The sequence below is a fragment of the Staurois parvus genome, unplaced genomic scaffold (assembly GCF_062004578.1).
Source record: "Staurois parvus isolate SC_StPar_1 unplaced genomic scaffold, SC_StPar_1.0 ptg000701l, whole genome shotgun sequence".
Taxonomy (NCBI): domain Eukaryota; kingdom Metazoa; phylum Chordata; class Amphibia; order Anura; family Ranidae; genus Staurois; species Staurois parvus.
In genome coordinates this window covers 2,357,243-2,375,000 of record NW_028318497.1, presented here as the reverse complement: position 1 = coordinate 2,375,000, position 17,758 = coordinate 2,357,243, and the positions used below count along the sequence as shown (strand labels likewise).

Genomic DNA, 17,758 nt, shown 5'->3' with positions numbered 1-17,758 from the left:
AAAAGAACATAAATTTCATTTGGGTGCTGCATTGCATGACCGTGCAATTGTCAGTTAAAGTAATGCAGCGCCGTAAAAAATGGCCTGGTCATGAAAGGGGGTAAATCCTTAGGAGGGCAAGTGGTTAAAATGAATATGAATTTATTTTCAGCTCCATTTTGGCCAATAGGCTGCTTTCACACTGAAAAAAAGAGCTGTCAGCTCTGGTGCTCTTGCTGCTGAGGTCCCTGAGAGTTATAAGATGTGCATGAGTAATTTAAATATTTGCCTTATACTCAAAGCTTCATTCATGTTTCCCAAATACCTTTTTTGCTCACACTGCAACCCTAATTCTAAAAACACTTCAGGACACTTTAAAATTTATGTAAAAACAGATTGCAATGATTTTCAAATCTCATAAATGCCATATTTTATTCACATAGAAAATAGAAAACATTTTAAATGTTTAAATTGAGAAAATATTTCCATTTTAAGAAACAAAAAAAAATTATTTGATGGTAACAACATGTATTAAAAAAGTTGGGACAGGGCATGTTTACCACGGTATAACATCCACTCTTCTTTTAACGACTCTGGGAACTGAGGAGAGCAATTGGATTTTGGGAGAGCAGGGGTGTAGAATTTTTTTTTTTTTTTTAACTGCTTGTCCAAGGGACTAAATCGGGGTCCCAATCTACTCGTCCCTCATGACAATCCACTTAAAAATTAAAGGGGCTTTATAACGGCTTAAAGCGGAGTTCCAGACGTTTGTGTTTATTAAAAGTCAGCAGCTACAAAAACTGTGGTGCTGACTTTAAATAAACACACACACTCACCTTTCCCAGGGTCCAGCGCTGTTCTCACCCATGCCGTCCCTTCTCTCCTTTTCTCCGTAGCATCTCATCTGTGGGCACCAGGCTGTGACAGCTTGCAGCTTCACAGCTGGGTGCCCACTGCGCTTGCGCGAGTCGCGCTGCACATGCTGACTGGTCCGGCAGTCTTTTTGGAACCTGTGAAGGTTCCCTGGAGACTGTGTGAGGAAAGAAGGGGACCTAAAAGTGGAAGCTCCGCTTATTTGCCTCCCCCCCCCCCCCCCCCCGGTTTTGACAGGTACCCACTCCCACTTCCGGCTCAGTTCGCCACTGCGAAGTGAGCCAGAAGGTCGGTCTCCCTACTTCCTCACGCAGTCTCCTGGGAACCTTCACAGGTTTCAGAAGACTGCCGGCCCAGTCAGGATGTGCAGTGCGACTCGCGCATGCATAGTTGGCACCTGGCTCTGTGATACCGCAAGCTGTCACAGCCTAGTGCCCACAGATGAGATGCTGGGGAGAGAAGGGACGGCATGGTTAAGAACGTCGCTGGACCCTGGGACAGGTGAGTGTGTGTGTGTTTATTAAAAGTCAGCAGCTACAGTTTTTGTAGCTGCTGACTTTTAATAAACGTCTGGAACTCCGCTTTAAGCCGCTATAAAGCCCCTTTTTTTTTTTAAGTGGATTGTCATGAGGGACGAGTAGATTGGGACCCCGATTTAGTCCCTTGGACAAGCAGTTAAAAAAAAAAAAAAAAATTCTACAGCCCTGCTCTCCCAAAATCCAACTGCTCTCCTCAGTTCCCAGAGTCGTTAAAAGAAGAGTGTATGCTATACCGTGGTAAACATGCCCTGTCCCAACTTTTTTAATACATGTTGTTACCATCAATTGATTTTTTTTGTTTCTTAAAATGGGAATTTTTCTCAATTTAAACATTTAATATGTTTTCTATTTTCTTTGTGAATAAAATATGGCATTTATGAGATTTGAAAATCATTGCAATCTGTTTTTACATACATTTTAAAGTGTCCCGAAGTGTTTTTAGAGTTGGGGTTGCAGTGTGAGCAAAAAAGGTATTTGGGAAACATGAATGAAGCTTTGAGTATAAGGCAAATATTTAAATTACTCATTCACATCTTATGATGTCACTTCCAGGTCCCAGTTGAGAGATTATAATGCAATCCCCAGTGGAGCAGAGGGGAGACATCCAAGGTCTTTTAGACCTTGGATGTCTCAAAGAGAACCTGCCACCAAAAATCATCACATTATTATTATTATACAGTATTTATAAAGCGCCAATAGTTTGCTCAGCGCTGTACATTACAGAGGGGGACAGAACATGTGACAGAACAATACCAATACAATGCAAAACATGAGGGGATTGAGGGCCCTGCTCTTTCGAGTTTACAATCTAGGAGATCACATAGGGGACTTTGTCTCCTATGTGATGAAAAAAAAGGATCTGCTCAAATTTACGTATTATGTCTTTTAGCATTGCAACCATTTTTTCATGGATTAGATACCATATCATCTTATGCTTTCACTGATTGATTGTTGGGATAGAAGACCACCATGCCTTTGGCAGGGATTGATTTCATACACTGCAAAATTTTATCATATTAGTAAACAGCAGATCCTCCAGAAATGTTATTACAGATACTGGGTAGGCCTAAGGTGGATGATGTTAAAACAGAACTTCACTCTCTCAATCAACATTTACTATTTTTAATACTTATGCTGCTAGCGTTCGTAAATAGGAACGTATATTATATTTACTTGTTTTACTATTTTTTAGGTTTCTTAAGTTGCTTCATGTTTTCTTGCCTAGGCTAATGATGTTGTACATCCCAGGAGTCTTCAGGAGGGGAGGAGGAGCTTTCTCAGATAAGCACACCCTCCTGCCTGCATGCCTGAGGTAAGGGCAGGCAGATTCCAAGAAGTAATTGCTCATGAATCAAATGCCCTTACTCGAGATGGCCACGGCCAGAAATGCTAGGGGGTGTTTTTCAAAGTGATTACTCAGCAAAATAAAGCATGGAGGCATGGATGGATAGATGAATTTGTTCTGAATTTTAAAAATGAATTCAATAACCATTTTGTTTTGTGCTCATCCGCAGTGTAATTCTGCTTTAAGTTCTTTGTTTTAATCCACCAGGCGTAAATTAAATCTACTTTTTCTTTGCAACTGCAGAAACAAAGTTGTGATGGACATTTACCCAGATTATAAAAATTGATTGGAGTATGTGGTGGTAGAGTTTTAGGCGTACAATGCTGACTCCAGCAGGATAACAGAGAAGCACTAGACTTGATCTTGAACTTTTTCCAGTTCTCAACTGAAAGTTGTAAAAGGTGATTATGTCACCTTTTTAGCTTTGGATTTCTAGTATCTAGATGCAGCATTTGCCACATAGGAAGTGGTTGTCTGGTTGCTGTAGCGTTTCTGAAGTACTGGATAGGTAAAGAATACGTGATTAGACAAAGCAAATTGGACCTGTGCAATGTGTCATTATTGTAAATAACTGAACACATGATTCAGCAGTGGTTGGAACATTTCCTGTGGCCAGTGCAAGGACTTTAGGTCATGGGAGGGGTACAGTTAGTTAACATATTTGATCCCCAAGGAAAACCAGTCTCGAGCATTAAGAACATTGAGAAACTCCAGAAAATGTAGGTTTGACCCAACAGGATTATTACGGGAATTTGTACAGTCCTCCTTGAAGAGCCTTCTAGTTATGTAGAAAAATATGAGCAAGAGCAGTATGGAGCAATGTGGTGCCCTGATCCATGGCAATAGTGTCTGTAAATAATGTTATTCAATGTTTCATAAGGGAGAACCACATCAACTTCAGTAGCAAGCAGTACAAGCATTATCAGGGGAGGGGATTAACCAATCAAGAATATTAAGCTGATCAACTAAGTAGTAATAATGGAGTTTAGGAAATGCAAGGCCTTCTTGCTGCTGTGGCAAAGGGAGGGTGTGCATTGAAATCATGGGGGTCGTATCCTGCCAAAGCCAATCGTATGGAATTGCTCTGAGTATTTTACAGCGTTCAAGACATAAAGGAATTGGGTAGAAAGAGCATTATTAACAAATTATTGCAGTCCTTCCCCATCAATGGGCTCTGCAAAAAGGTGATTTGTGAATTTTCCCTTTCAAAAATGAAGGCACTCCTAGAGCTCTTATGGTTCAATATGTGTTTATTGACGTTTTACAGAGGATGCTACAGCTCTTAACATGCTTAGATCAACCTTTTTACCATGAGTACTTGGGGTCATACTTGATTCCAATCTATCCTTCCAGCCCCAAGTCCAATCACTAACAAACTCATGCAGACTCCACCTCCGCAACATCGCCAATCCGCATGTTCCTAACCCCGGAAACCACTAAACAGCTCATCCACTCCCTCATCATATCACGACTCGATTACTGCAACTCCCTCCTCACTGGCCTGCCTAGCCACAGGCTATCCCCACTTCAGTCGATCCTGAATACGGCAGCCAGACTCCTCCACCTTACCAACCGCTCCGTTTCCGCCACCTCCCTCTGCCAATCCCTCCACTGGCTTCCGATTGCCCAACGGATCAAATTCAAAATCCTAACACTGACGTACAAAGCTGTCCATCATACTGCCCCAAACTACATCACCGACCTAATATCTAAATACCACCCAACACACACTCTCCGCTCCTCACAAGACCTCCTTCTCTCTAGTTCCCTGGTCTCCTCCTCCCATGCCCACCTCCAGGACTTCTCCAGGGCATCACCCATCCTCTGGAACTCCTTACCCCAATCCATCAGACTATCACCTACTTTCCTCTCTTTTAGGCACACCCTGAAAACCCATCTCTTCATGGAAGCCTACCCCACCCCCTGCTAATTGCAGACCTCCTCCACTCTTCCTACCACTCCATCCCCCACAGCCATTTCCTCCTGTACCACTATCCCCTCCCTCCTAGATTGTAAGCTCCAAAGAGCAGGGCCCTCGAACCCCTCGTGTATCACATTGTATTGTTATCGTACTGTCGCATGTTCTTTCTCCCATTGTAATGTACAGCGCTGAGCGAACTGTTGGCGCTTTATAAAGACTGTATAATAATAATAATAATGAAGAAACCCACATCTACTGTGTATTGTATGATAGCAACTCTAGCTGTTGGCATGGAGCACACCTTTTGGTATTGGTGCTGACTGGTAAAGAGTGACTCTACATGAATACAGATCCTACTTCTAACAATAACATGTCTCACCGTCGGGCTGTTCTTTAGCAGCAGTCTGGAACTGCAGATGGGTATTACATACATTCTTTATTGTCATTTTTATTATTATTATCAGCTTAGATGTAGGACAATGCGGGCTGAAATAAGCTAGGTTTTAGGACTTTTTGAAGCCTATGCCCCCCTTACTTGTATACCTATGATGATTGATAGGCTAGTGTCTACGACTGTCTGAATCCCCTGCCACAATCTGCTTGCCAACCTATGATGACTGATTCCTTCTTCTTACAGCCTTCAGTACATATGATTGTTACATAAAGGCTTCATTCACGCAGGCATACTAAAGTGTACATCCGCATTAGGGCTGTGTTTATCTGTATGGGCTACACTGGTATTCCATGCTGCAAAGACCTAGCTCCTGCTACCAATTTGACATCCGTGTGGGTGACCCTGAATGGTGACAGTCTGAGTTCAGGGGGACACAACTGCTTGGGTGTCAAATTGAGAGCAGCGACGGTCTCAGTGCAAAAACAGCCCTCACATGGATGTACGCTTTAGTGAATAAAGCCAAGCAAAATTTTCTGTACAAAGAAAAATGTTTTATTCGTGAAGTCCATAGGTAATAGAAGTGTGCCCCTCCCCTCCTTTTTAGCCTGGTGGGGGAATCCTTGTATCTAAATGGTGATGTTTTCTGGAGAGGTTACGAGAAAATGTCCCTATTTATCCTATGTATCGCAGGAGTGCACTTCATTCTGCACTGTTGTGACCTGTTTTCAGCCAGTTCAGTCTCTGTAGAGATCCATATTTAATAGCAGCTGGTTCAACCTTTCAGCACACCACTGAGAGCCTGAGCCTACTGCTCCTGCCCCCTGCATAGCCCGATGCTCCAGTGAGGGCTGCAGTGGTAGAGCAGACAGTCGGTCATTGACAGTCACCGGCTCTCTGCTCAGTGAAGACTGAGAACTAAGCAATCAGCAGTCTTTGTTTGCTCTGTACTGTCTTAAAGCAGTGGTAAAGAGATGCTGCATTGGACCAGTGCTGCATTCACCAAGTGTGTATTGATGGGGGGTTTTTTTTTGGATTCCCGAACTTCTCTTTTAAAGCTCAACTAAAGCTTATAACTAATAGTAGAGCAGTGCTTCCCGTGGATAATGCTATAAAATCATGATGCTGTCATTAAAGAGCACATATCATACATCATTATTGAAATCAAGAAAAATAAAAATGCAAAAATATATACAGAAAACTGTTTTAAATATATAATATACACCAGCCTTTCTCAACCAGTGTGCCTTCAGGATTTTTAAGGGGTGCCTTGGCAATATGCTCGAAAACTGCCCACAAATTGTATACAAGCCTTAAAAACTGCCCAAAGCCTGCCTTTTAGTTACACAAAGCCATAAGGTTTCATTGCACACTTTTACAACCTGCTAGCTGCCGGCATCCTAACAACCAATTACGTCATTAGTTGATAAAGAGGACATTGGACGCCTGCACAGCATCCTTGTTTGCCCCTCCCCTGCCCCTCTTTATCAGCAGTGGGGTCACATTAGATGAGTGAGGGAGAGAAACTAAAGGAGAAACACCAGAATACTAGTCAGTACCAGTTTGCAAAGGAATATTTGCTTTGGAGGAATAAATCGCCTCTAACGTTGAGTGTCCTGCTTGTGTGGATGCTGCTGCATTATGTAAAACTATTAGAATAGTTTTTAACATTTTAGAATCAGGTGCCCACCACGCGTTCAGGTCGAACTGGGACTTTTGAGTTTATATAATAAAAGAACAAATTTCAAGGAGTGAAAACTGCATTTATTTTTCGACATACTCCCATGCTACATTTATATAATTATTCCAGTGTTTAACTGATGCCTAGAAAGCTTTGGCATAGAAAGATTTGTCAGTACGCCTGAACCATCCTAAGACAGCCTGCTTCACTTCGTGAATGATTGTGTTCACCATTCCCACAGAAAGATTAGTCTCTTATGCAATTTCACGACAGGTTATGTGTCAATTCTGCATAGAATCAGGCGTTCCATGCGCTGAATGTTCACAGGAATGAATGTTGTGGGCTGGGAGCCAACACGGCCAGGGTCGTCACTGATGGACGTACGACATTGTTTGAAACATTTACACCATTCAGATGTCTTGCAGTGGCTGTGTCTCATCACCGTACTGTGCTTGAAGTCTTCTGTAGATATCCACGGGTTTTATGTCTGTTCATCACCACACGCTGTTCCATGCATGCACTAACACTGTTGTCTGTTATCTTGAATAATGGTCTCTGGACTGGCACGTGACATGTGCGCTGCCTATCGGTAATAGGATACACTTGCTACTTTCTACTGTGTGGACTACCTCCATGCTAGCATCCCTTTTTATACCTGTAAATTTAAAAGTCCCAGTTTGACTTGAATGTCCCTTGTAAACATATATCTTGCAAAAAAAACATGAAAATGCACTTTATATATATTTTTGAGGAACACTTGTCTGTATTATCCAGGAGAAGCACTGTACTATTATTATTTATATTGTTTATAGTAACTTCACCTAACTGGAAGGGGGGGGGGTGTTAGCCGCGCTGTAGGGTGTTCATATATATTTTTTGGTAAAGTCTAGCCTTGGTGATTATAGTACAGCAGTAGGGATTTTTTTTTGTCCAACTGACACTTAAACAGCAATCATTACATGAAGTATGCACATTTAACCTGTTTACACACTGTAGAATTAATCTAATAGTTAAATTGCTCACCAGTACCAACCACAAATCTGCATAGTACTCTCTGAAGTGGTCCAACACATCCCTGCTAAGTCACAGCTTAAAGCGGTTGTAAAGGCAGAACGTTTTTTTGCCTTCATGCATTCTTTGCACGAAGGTAATAAACCTTCTGCATGCAACCCCCCTTATACTCACCTGAGCCTGGTCTTGATCCCACTATGGGGAGGAGAGCAGAGGCTCTCTCCCTCCTTATTGGTTGAAATACGGCAGTGGGAGCCATTGGTTCCCCCTGCTGTCAATCACAGCCAGTGAAGAGGGGGCAGGGCTGAGCCATGCTCTGTGTGTCTTATAGACACACAGAGGTGGTTTGGGAGCGAGCACGCAAGTGTGCCACAATAGGCAGTGACTTTCTATGGTGGCACACCAAGAAGAGGAGGAACCAGGAGCGCTGGAGGGGGAACCAAGAGGAGGAGGATCAAGGCTGCTCAGTGCAAAAACCATGGCACAGAGCAGGTAAGTATGATATATTTGTTATTTTTTAAAAATAAGCCTTTACAATCACTGTAAGCTCTGCAATCAGAAAAGCCCATGTTCCTCATGCAGGGCGTGCAAGACCATTGCAGAGAGACTGCTGCTCTCAAACAAAGCACTGGTTTCCAATCGTGCAACCTGTTGTCTGTGCCTTGAGTTTTGGACTGGTGCTAGGGGGACAGTTTGCTTACTAATTATAATAATGTACATTTACCTTTATTGGACATACTCAAATGTATCTGATTTTTGTTTTAGCTTTAACTGGGCTTTAACACGAAGTTATGAATATTGAATTTTGATCAGTATTTGAAATACCCTTTACTGCCCATTTATGCAGTTGCAAGAAAAAGTATGTGAACCCCTTGGGATTACGTGGAGTTTTGCATGAATTGGGCAGAAAATGTGTTCTGAACGTCATCTAAGTCACAACAATAGAAGAACACAGTCTGCTGAACATAATACTACACAAACATTAGATGTTGTCATGGTTTAATTGCACATAACATGTAAACATTCACAGTGCAGGGAGGAAAAAGTATGTGAACCGTTAAATTTCATAACTGGTTGACCCTCCTTTAGCAGCAATAACCTCAACCAAACATTTCCTGTAGTTGCAGATCAGACCTGCACAACGATCTGAAGTAATTTTGGACCACTCCTCTTCACAAAACTGTTTCAGTGTAGCAATATTCTTGGGATGTCTGGTGTGATTCGCTCTCTTAAGGTCATGCCACAGCATTTCAATCGGGTTGAGGTCAGGGCTCTGACTGGGCCACTCCAGAAGGCGTATTCTGTGCTGTTGCAGCCATTGTTTTGTTGAATTACTTGTATGCTTTGGGTGATTGTCCTGTTGCATCACCCATCCTCTGCAGAGCTTCAGTCGACGGACAGATGGTCGTACGTTTTCCTACAAATGTCTTGATAAACTCTGGAATTCATTTTCCCATCAATGACAACAATCCGTCCAGGCCCTGAGGCAGCAAAGCAGCCCCAAACAATGATGCTTCCCTCCGCCATGTTTTACAGTGGGGATGAGGTTTTGATGTTGGTGTGCTGTGCCTTTTTTTTCTCCACACATAGTGTTGTGTGTTCTTCCCAAACAACTCAATCTTGGTTTCATCTGTCCACAGTATATTTTCCCAGTAGTGCTGTGGAACATCCAGGTGCTCTTTTGCAAACTTCAAACGTGCTGCAATATTCTTTTTGGACAGCAATGGCTTCCTCCGTGGTGTCCTCCCATGTACTCCATTCTTGTTTGATGTTTTCCTTATTGTAGATGTGTCAACAAAAATGTTAGCATGTGCCAGAGATTTCTGTAGGTCTTTAGCTGACACTCTGGGATTCTTCTTTACCTCATGCAGCATTCTGCGCTGTGCTTTTGCAGTCATTTTTACAGGACGACCACGCCTAGGGAGAGTAGCAACAGTGCTAAACTTTCTCCATTTGTAGACAGTCTGTCTTACCATGGACACATGAACATCAAGGCTTTTGGAGATACTTTTGTAACCCTGCAAGTCAACAATTCTTGATCATAGGTCTTCTGAGAGCTCTTTTCTGCGAGGCATGGTTCACATCAGACAGTGCTTCTTGAAACCAGTAAACCCAAAACAGGTGTGCGTTTTTTAAGGGCAGGACAGCTGTCAGCAACACATCCAATATCATCACACTGATTGGAGTCAAGGCTGGCTCACTCCTGGCTCCAATTAGCTCTGGGAGAAGTCATTAAGCTAGGGCCTCGCATACCTTTTCCTCCCTGCACTGTGAATGTTTACATGTTATGTGCAATAAACCATGGCAACATCTAATGTTTGTGTAGTATTATGTTCAGCAGACTGTGTTCTTTTATTGTTGTGACTTAGATGACGTTCAGAGCACATTTTATGCCCAATTCATGCAAAACTCCACGTAATCCCAAGGGGTTCACATACTTTTTCTTGCAACTGTACACATCCATTCTGGTGCATTACTTTAACGCACCATGTACATGTTGGTGCATTGCAGTGGCAAAATATTTTATGGGCATCCTAATGCACTAAGGCAGCACACCTGTAATGCACATTTGTTGCAGGGCACCATGATGCAGGATAATGCCATGCATGCCCATTCTAGTGTGTTGGCAGCCTATTCATTTGAATGGCCTGCTTAACAATATGCATTTAAACGTGCCTTAATGCAACACCTAGGAATAGATGGGTGTACATGGACCTTTATTAATGATAGATCTGACTGATTTAAAGGCAACAACTTAAATTGGATGGCTGACATTGACAAAATACGGTGCTTCAAACAGGCTTTTTCAAATAGATATCATCTAAAGAAAAAGAGTAGCTTTAGATTCATGCGTTCCTTGCCGCAAAGGCCAGTTATAGGTTGGGGTGGTTGCCATTGGTTTGCACTGTTGGTAAATTGGTGAGGGGATGTACTGGATACCTTCTCTGCCATTTGTGCTATTTCTGGGTGTCCAGTGCGTTCCTATACCTTTTAAGGAGGGGTGGGCTCCCTCCAGGCATACCTGCCCTTAATCTATCCATTATTATATACTGTATGTGCTCCAACTTTGGAGACTCAAAATTTATAGTTAAGAATGCAGATATACCGGGATGCCATGAAGTGGCCTCTGCAGATTACGCATATATTTGCAAATGTGTGCAAACTAAACCCTTGTTTTAATGGGAAATGTTGGGGTAATTCTGTTTGTGGCAAGCTGGCTGGTAAGTGAGCTAGGAATTTGTTTGTTGTTTTTTGACATGTGTCACCTTTCCATGTACTACTTACAGCAAAGGCCACTTATAGATTGGTGTGGGTGCCATTTGTTTGTACTGTAGCTTTAGATCTTACCAGAGTATATAGTATAAGTTGCCTAATGTTAGCAAAGTTAATGTGAGGATTCACTTGCAGTTCCAAAGGACAGAAACTGATGTTGATGTTATTATGATGTTTGTTTAATTTATCTCTAAGGACCACTATAGTGTGGGGCAGTACGAACAAGGGTATGAATTATTTCTGACTGAGCAAGAGTGTAAATAATTTATTAAATAATACTACAGAGAGATTTGATGCATAGAGTTAGTAATCCATGGCCTAAAAGCACAGGAAGAGGATAACGTAAACCTCATGTTACCTTCAACCAGATTTTACACAGTAGCAGTGAGGAGTACTCGGCCAATTTCAGGATTAAAATTAGAAAACCAAGGATGGTAGGCTTTTGCAGTGCTAAATGTTAAGTCTGCTAGCATTAATCTAATTTGGTATTGTTAAGCCTTTGTGTGGTGTGCATTCAATATTGAAGAGGATAGGAAAAAGGGAAGGCCCACACCTGCTTTTGTCTATGCATGTAGTCTTTGTTCATTAATTTCTATTGCCCCTGCATAGTCCAGAAATTACGTCTAATATATTTCACAGAAATTTCATGGTGCTGAAGAAAAAAATTACACTTGGTATGCTTGCAGTATTGTGTGTTTCCCGGCTTCATAACTTGAATGGTTTTGTGCCTGTTTGATTATTTCCAAATATGGAGTCTGCATCTGGTTTTCCTGAATTTCTTTCCCCTTTCAAAGTCTGGTAAATTTATGGAGGAGGGTGGAAGGAGAGTAAAATACACATTGTAGCTGCTACAGCAGTGAAAAATAAAGCAGTTGGAAAAGAAATTGTGAGTTTAAAGGAAGAACATAAAAAAACGTAAAGTGTGATGTTCCCCCAAAATAGTTCCAGAGAAACCCACAGGAGATCAGAGCACTTGAAATAATATTTAACACTTTTTAAACAAATTTAGTGTATGGATTCAGCAATAACCTGATATTTTCACCCTGAAAAAATGTTCTTGTGCAACAAAGAAAAATAAAATATAGGCCCTTTTTTTAGGGCTCATAACTAGTGTTTGCTTCAAGTGCTGTGTTTGCTATTCAAACGCAAATGCATGTGACAAGAAAAGGCTGCGTTTGACCTTCTTTTGCCTACAGTTGAAATGCATTTCAGAATGACATGATGCGTTCAAAGAAACGCAACATAAGGTAGATCAAATGAAGTTTCTGAACTGCTATGTGTACTGCTCAATTAAAGTCAATGGGATTTTCCTAACTTGAGTTTGACGTACGTTTCAAGCACATATCAAACACAGGCATAATGATTCATGTGTATAAACGGATCTGTGGACCTTATTGAAATATTGAAACCTAACTAGTTATTTTTTCATGATGGATTTTTTGGGGGGATAAATGGTTTGCATTCTGTGAAAACATGACAAGGATTTTTGTGAATGAACAAGTGGGGCCAAAGAAAAGTGGGGCAATCTTTCACTGTTTACAGCTAAGACAATTAGCCTTTGCATTGGATGTTGACCGCTGTGAGGAGGATCCGGCAGTACTGAAGGGAGGATTTTTACAGTAAAGGAAAGTTATGTCCCGTTTACATAGTTACATTAACCCAGCTTGGACCAATGTAAGTATGTACAGTGGCTTTAAAAAGTCTACACACAATTCCAAAAGATTTGTTTGGTGCAAAAACAACACTGCACATCACCAAAATAACACCAGACCCATAGTGAAGCATGGTGGTAGAATCATGCTTTGAGGATTTTTTTCTTCAGCCAAAAAGTTTTGGCTATAGTTCTACTTTAATGGTGATTCAAGCATAGGGAGGAAACTATTCAGTCTCTGGTCGCTTAACAAGACACATGGCCCACTCAATGAAGTTGAATGAGAAGCGGTTTAACCTTAAATTGAATAAGGGGTTCTTCACTGTCAGCTGTGAGGATGTGGAATTTCCTCCACACTTGGTCGTGTCTACGGGAGTATTGAAAATGAAATAAAAAACATAAAAAAACTCCTAGATGGGCATCGTACCATATGCATTATACAAGGATATATAAAATGGTATTAACATAAACACACTCACATGTTATACTGAATGGACTGCTGTCTTTGTTCAGCCTTACCAACTATGTAGCTATGTTTTGTTAATGTTGGAACAGCATGGCAGCATTATGGCAAATTTACAATTTGTGCCCTGCTGTTCTTTGAAGAAAGACATTGATTTGCATATTTGGGAACCTTGCCTTGTGGCAACTGGGGCTTTCTGAAATATGGGACTTGGTTGACACACGAGAAATGTGTTCAGCAGCGTACAGGAGTGTAGGGATGATTAGAATGTTTCTAAACATAATCAATTGATGGTGAAATGAGTTGGACAAAGGGGTCAAATCCTGTTTCACCTGGCAAGGTTTTTATATGCATATGCACTGTAAGCCAGCGTGATTTTGAGCAGAGATACAGTGAATGCATTGATTTTAATAAATCTTAAGAAAATGTTACACTGTCTGAGCTATTTCATCTGTTAGCCTTACTGTGAGTGGAAAATAAAAGTATACAAGATTTGAGCCAAGAAAGATTTGAAATAAGCGCTGACAGACCTTTTTAGTAATAGAGGATCATTGTGTTCTGAAGAGTTTCCTTTTTACACAGGGTATGGAATTCACGCAGTTAATATTTTGGACTGCACAGTGTAGAGGAGGTTGATCTGAGAACACAGAAGTGTAGCATTGCACGGCAGTGGATAATTGCAGGAAGCACATGGACTCTGTATTGTTGGACCTTTAAATAAATAAATATATACTATACTATATTGCCTAAAGTATTGGGACGCCTGCCTTTACACGCACATGAACTTTAATGGCATCCCAGTTTTATTCCATAGGGTTCAATAATGAGTTGGTCCACCCTTTACAGCTATAACAGCTTCAACTCTTCTGGGAAGGCTGTCCACAAGGTTTAGGAGTGTGTCTATGGGAAGGTTTTACCGTTCTTCCAGAAGCGCAATTATGATGTTGGACAAGAGGGCCTCTCTCGCATTCTCCGCTCTAATTCATCCCAAAGGTGTTCTATCAGGTTGAGATCAGAACTGTGTGCAAGCCAGTAAAGTTCCTCCATCCCAAACTTGCTCAACCATGTCTTTATGGGCCTTGCTTTGTGCACTGGTACACAATCATTTTGGAACAGAAAGGGGCCATCCCCAAACCGTTCCCACAAAGTTGAGAGCATGAAATTGTCCAAAATGTCTTGTTATGCTGACACCTTAAGAGTTCCTTCACTAGAACTAAGGGGCCAAGCCCAACACCTGAAAAACAATACCACACCATAATCCCCCCTCCACCAAACTTTACATTTGGGACAATGCAGTCAGGCAAGTACCGTTCTCCTGGCAATCGCCAAACCCAGACATGTCTTTCGGATTGCCAGACAGAGAAGCGTGATTCATCACTCCAGAGAATACATCTCCACTGCTCTAGAGTCCAGTGGTGGCATGCTTTACACCACTGCATCCGACGCTTTGCATTGCACTTGGTGATGTAAAGCTTGGATGCAGCTGCTCGGCCATGGAAACCCATTCCATGAAGCTCTCTACACACTACTGTTGTGCTAATCTGAAGGCCACACGAAGTTTGGAAGTCTTTAGCTATTGACTCTGCAGACAATTGGCGGCTTCTGCACATTGTGCGCTTCAGCATGCGCTAACCCCACTCTGCCATTTTACGTGACCTGCCACTTCGTGGCTGAGTTACTGATTTTTTTATCAGTTGCTTCCACTTTGATTTAATACCACTAGCGTGCACCAGCCTTACATCCCACACTTTTTTTTTATTTTGGATATTGGGAAATAATTTGAAATTCCTGACGGCTTTTTTTTTTTTTCTGTCTGTATCAAATTGGAATGCTTACTGTTCACTTTCCTGTAGAAACTACCAAAAGTGAGAGAAAATCCCTCCAAAGTGAGATCCCTCCTTAGACAGTTGTCACTGAACAACTCCATTGGAAGATTTTCCAATTTTTATGTTCTGGTAACAACTCAAAATTTTGGATTTCTCATTCAGTTTTCTCCTAGTGATAATGGTTAGAGAGTGTGACTCTCCCCAGGAGAAAATTAGCTTCACATATACATTTTATTTATTTTTTACACATACTTAACCTATTAATTAACCCTATTTTCATGGCCAGTTGCTAAATTCATTCATGCCACGGGGAGGAATTCTGCGAGCACATTCTGCGTCATGTCCTGTTCATGTGCCACGCTGCTGGACTACATCTTTCAGGATCCCTCAAGCACACTGATTTGCCAAGATCATTCATGCAACAAAAATCTTTCCTTATGTGGCTACCTGTAGATGATTCCTGGAATCGCAAGAACCCATGAATCGTAAGATGTGTGGACCCCCTCTGGTATTCTGAGAAGCCCAAATCATGTGTGGGGTTTATTTAACAGTAGAAGTTCTGTTTTAAATAATGACCTAAGTATTGCCTCCGGGAGGGTGTGTAGATTTTTTTTTCCAGTTTAAACTTGCTCAGGAATTTTTATCTATTTAGAATATAAAACATGCAGCAATAAGTGATTACTAGCAAAAAGGAGGTAGAGATTTGCCAGAGGTGAAGTATTTGCAAGCTGCCTTATTACTCATATAGCAAGAGCTTTGCTTGTTCATTAATATTTCATAGACGAGACTTCCATTTTAGTACAGTCTGGACAACGAAGAACCATCAGGTCTCTGTAGCCATTAGCTTTTAATGTTGCTGTAGTTCTTCAGTAACCTTTTTTTGACATGTTGCGGATAGATCTAAAGATGAACTTTTAAATTATTAAACATGCAAGATCTCATTCCCTTTTTTTTTTTTTTTTTTAATTTTCCTAAATTAGACTGAGGCGTTTTTTATGTTTCTGTCAGGAAGTGACCCACATTTGAAAAGCAGTGGATGTTTACCATTTTCATGCTTTTACAGCTGTTGCCGCATACATTAAGAATACTGCAGATTTTGTACCTTCCACATAACTGAAAGAATTCTACTTATAGGCGTGCAGTAGAAGTGTAGTAGTCTGTTTGTCGCAGCATAATCAGGAATAAGCAAAGCAGCAGCTTTCCTGACATGTAGACTTATTCAGTAAAGCACAGTGCAGTACGAACAGCAAAACCAATTCAAACCAATCCATCACCTACTGAGCTGCAGTAAACTGAACTGTGTTGGTTTTTCTGAAGAAGGAAAGTAATGTGTAACGGGAAATTGTGTAGGCATTCAACACTTCAACCCAAATGTAAAAATTGTTATAGCTTTAGTATATGTAAATTGTACTAAAAGAGAGTATTTGCTAAAACCTGGTTTCCTTTCCAGCATACTGTACAAATCAGCTGATAAGATTTTAGCTTTGGAGATGTTATTTCTAGGTAGTTATAAAGTGCCATCAATTTACATATATATATTTTACATTCACATGAGTCCCTGCCCTCAAAGACCTTAAATTCTATGGTCTGTAACTCACACACCTACTAAGGCCAATTTAGCCAGGAGCCGAATAACCTACCAGCATGCCTTTGGAGTGTGAGAAGGTGAACTCCGTGCATGTAGTGCCGTGGTTGGGTTTCAAACCAAGGACTCTAGTGCAGCTAGGTGGAAGTTCTTACCACTTGGCCACTTTGCTGCCTGCATATTACTCTCTGTATTCACACTTGTTTGTACATTCACCTTATTCTTCTGTGATACATAGAGGTTTGTACACAGGGCTGTTTATCCAGCTCATTTCCCAAAACAAGGTCTGTTTTTTCAGAGATACGTGCAGATTCTAAGACATCTTACTTAATATCAGAAATATATGTAAATTTCATAAATACAAATAAAAAGTTCTCCAAAACCATAATATTCTGAAATATACTCCGGGGGCGTAGTCTTATATCATACATATCTTATATCAAGACCTTTGTAAACATTCCATGTGTTTTGAACCTGTTCCTTGTTAAAAACACAATTATATCATGATTCCCTGTTATAGAATGTGTCTTCACTAGAGTGAAGGCTAGAGTTATCGCCAAGAGGTGAAATAGGAAACCCCCCCCCCCCCAAAAAAAAAACAAAAAAAAACCCTACCTAGATGTGGAAGCGCTAAAGAGCACTTTGGGCTTGTTCACACCAGAACGCATACAATCTGGTTGCAGTGCATTTTTTTAAAGTTGTGCATGCATTACTTTTGCTGCGGTCTATTTCGCACCGCACGGGATCGTATGTGAATCGCACAGGAGTGCGCAGTGCGTTTCCCGGTGTGAACTGGCCTTTTAATAAATAAAGTATGTACTGGAAAAGATTTTACTGCTCCTCCAGAATGAAATATTTTTTTGAAATGCTGCATTTTTATATTACTCTCTAGCTGAACTCTAATATTTGTAAAAGCAAAAAAATATTTGTAGAAGGAAAATTGCACTAATAATGGCTGCAGTCAACAGCTCACAAAGGGTTGCTCAATCGAAAGCTCATTCATTCCGAAATAGTCTTGAACTATTTTAGATTAATGCAAACCATTCTGTGGTTAGAGACATTCATACCATTCATTTGCAAATCCTCCAATCACAGAACACCTTTCTTTCATTCATTCTTTTTTCTATGAACTGCAAAACACATCCTCCCTATGTGATGGAGGGAGTGTTTGTAGTCCAAATCAGGAGAGCAGCTTATGACAGGAAGTGTTACTAGCAGCA

At 41.0% G+C, this 17,758-nt stretch overlaps 1 protein-coding gene across 6 annotated transcripts in view; it reads left to right on the top strand.

The window, feature by feature from the left end:
- CUNH5orf24 (chromosome unknown C5orf24 homolog) overlaps positions 1-17,758 on the top strand; it is a 60,258-nt gene that overhangs the window by 15,486 nt on the left and 27,014 nt on the right. Inside the window, exon 1 of one of the 6 annotated variants that reach the window (XM_089653146.1) lies at positions 2,618-2,703. The exons of the other annotated variants lie outside the window; for them this stretch is intronic. The gene's annotated coding sequence lies outside the window, so the exon portion shown is untranslated. Of the gene's footprint in view, positions 1-2,617; positions 2,704-17,758 lie in introns of those variants that run through there. 6 annotated transcript variants of the gene reach the window in all.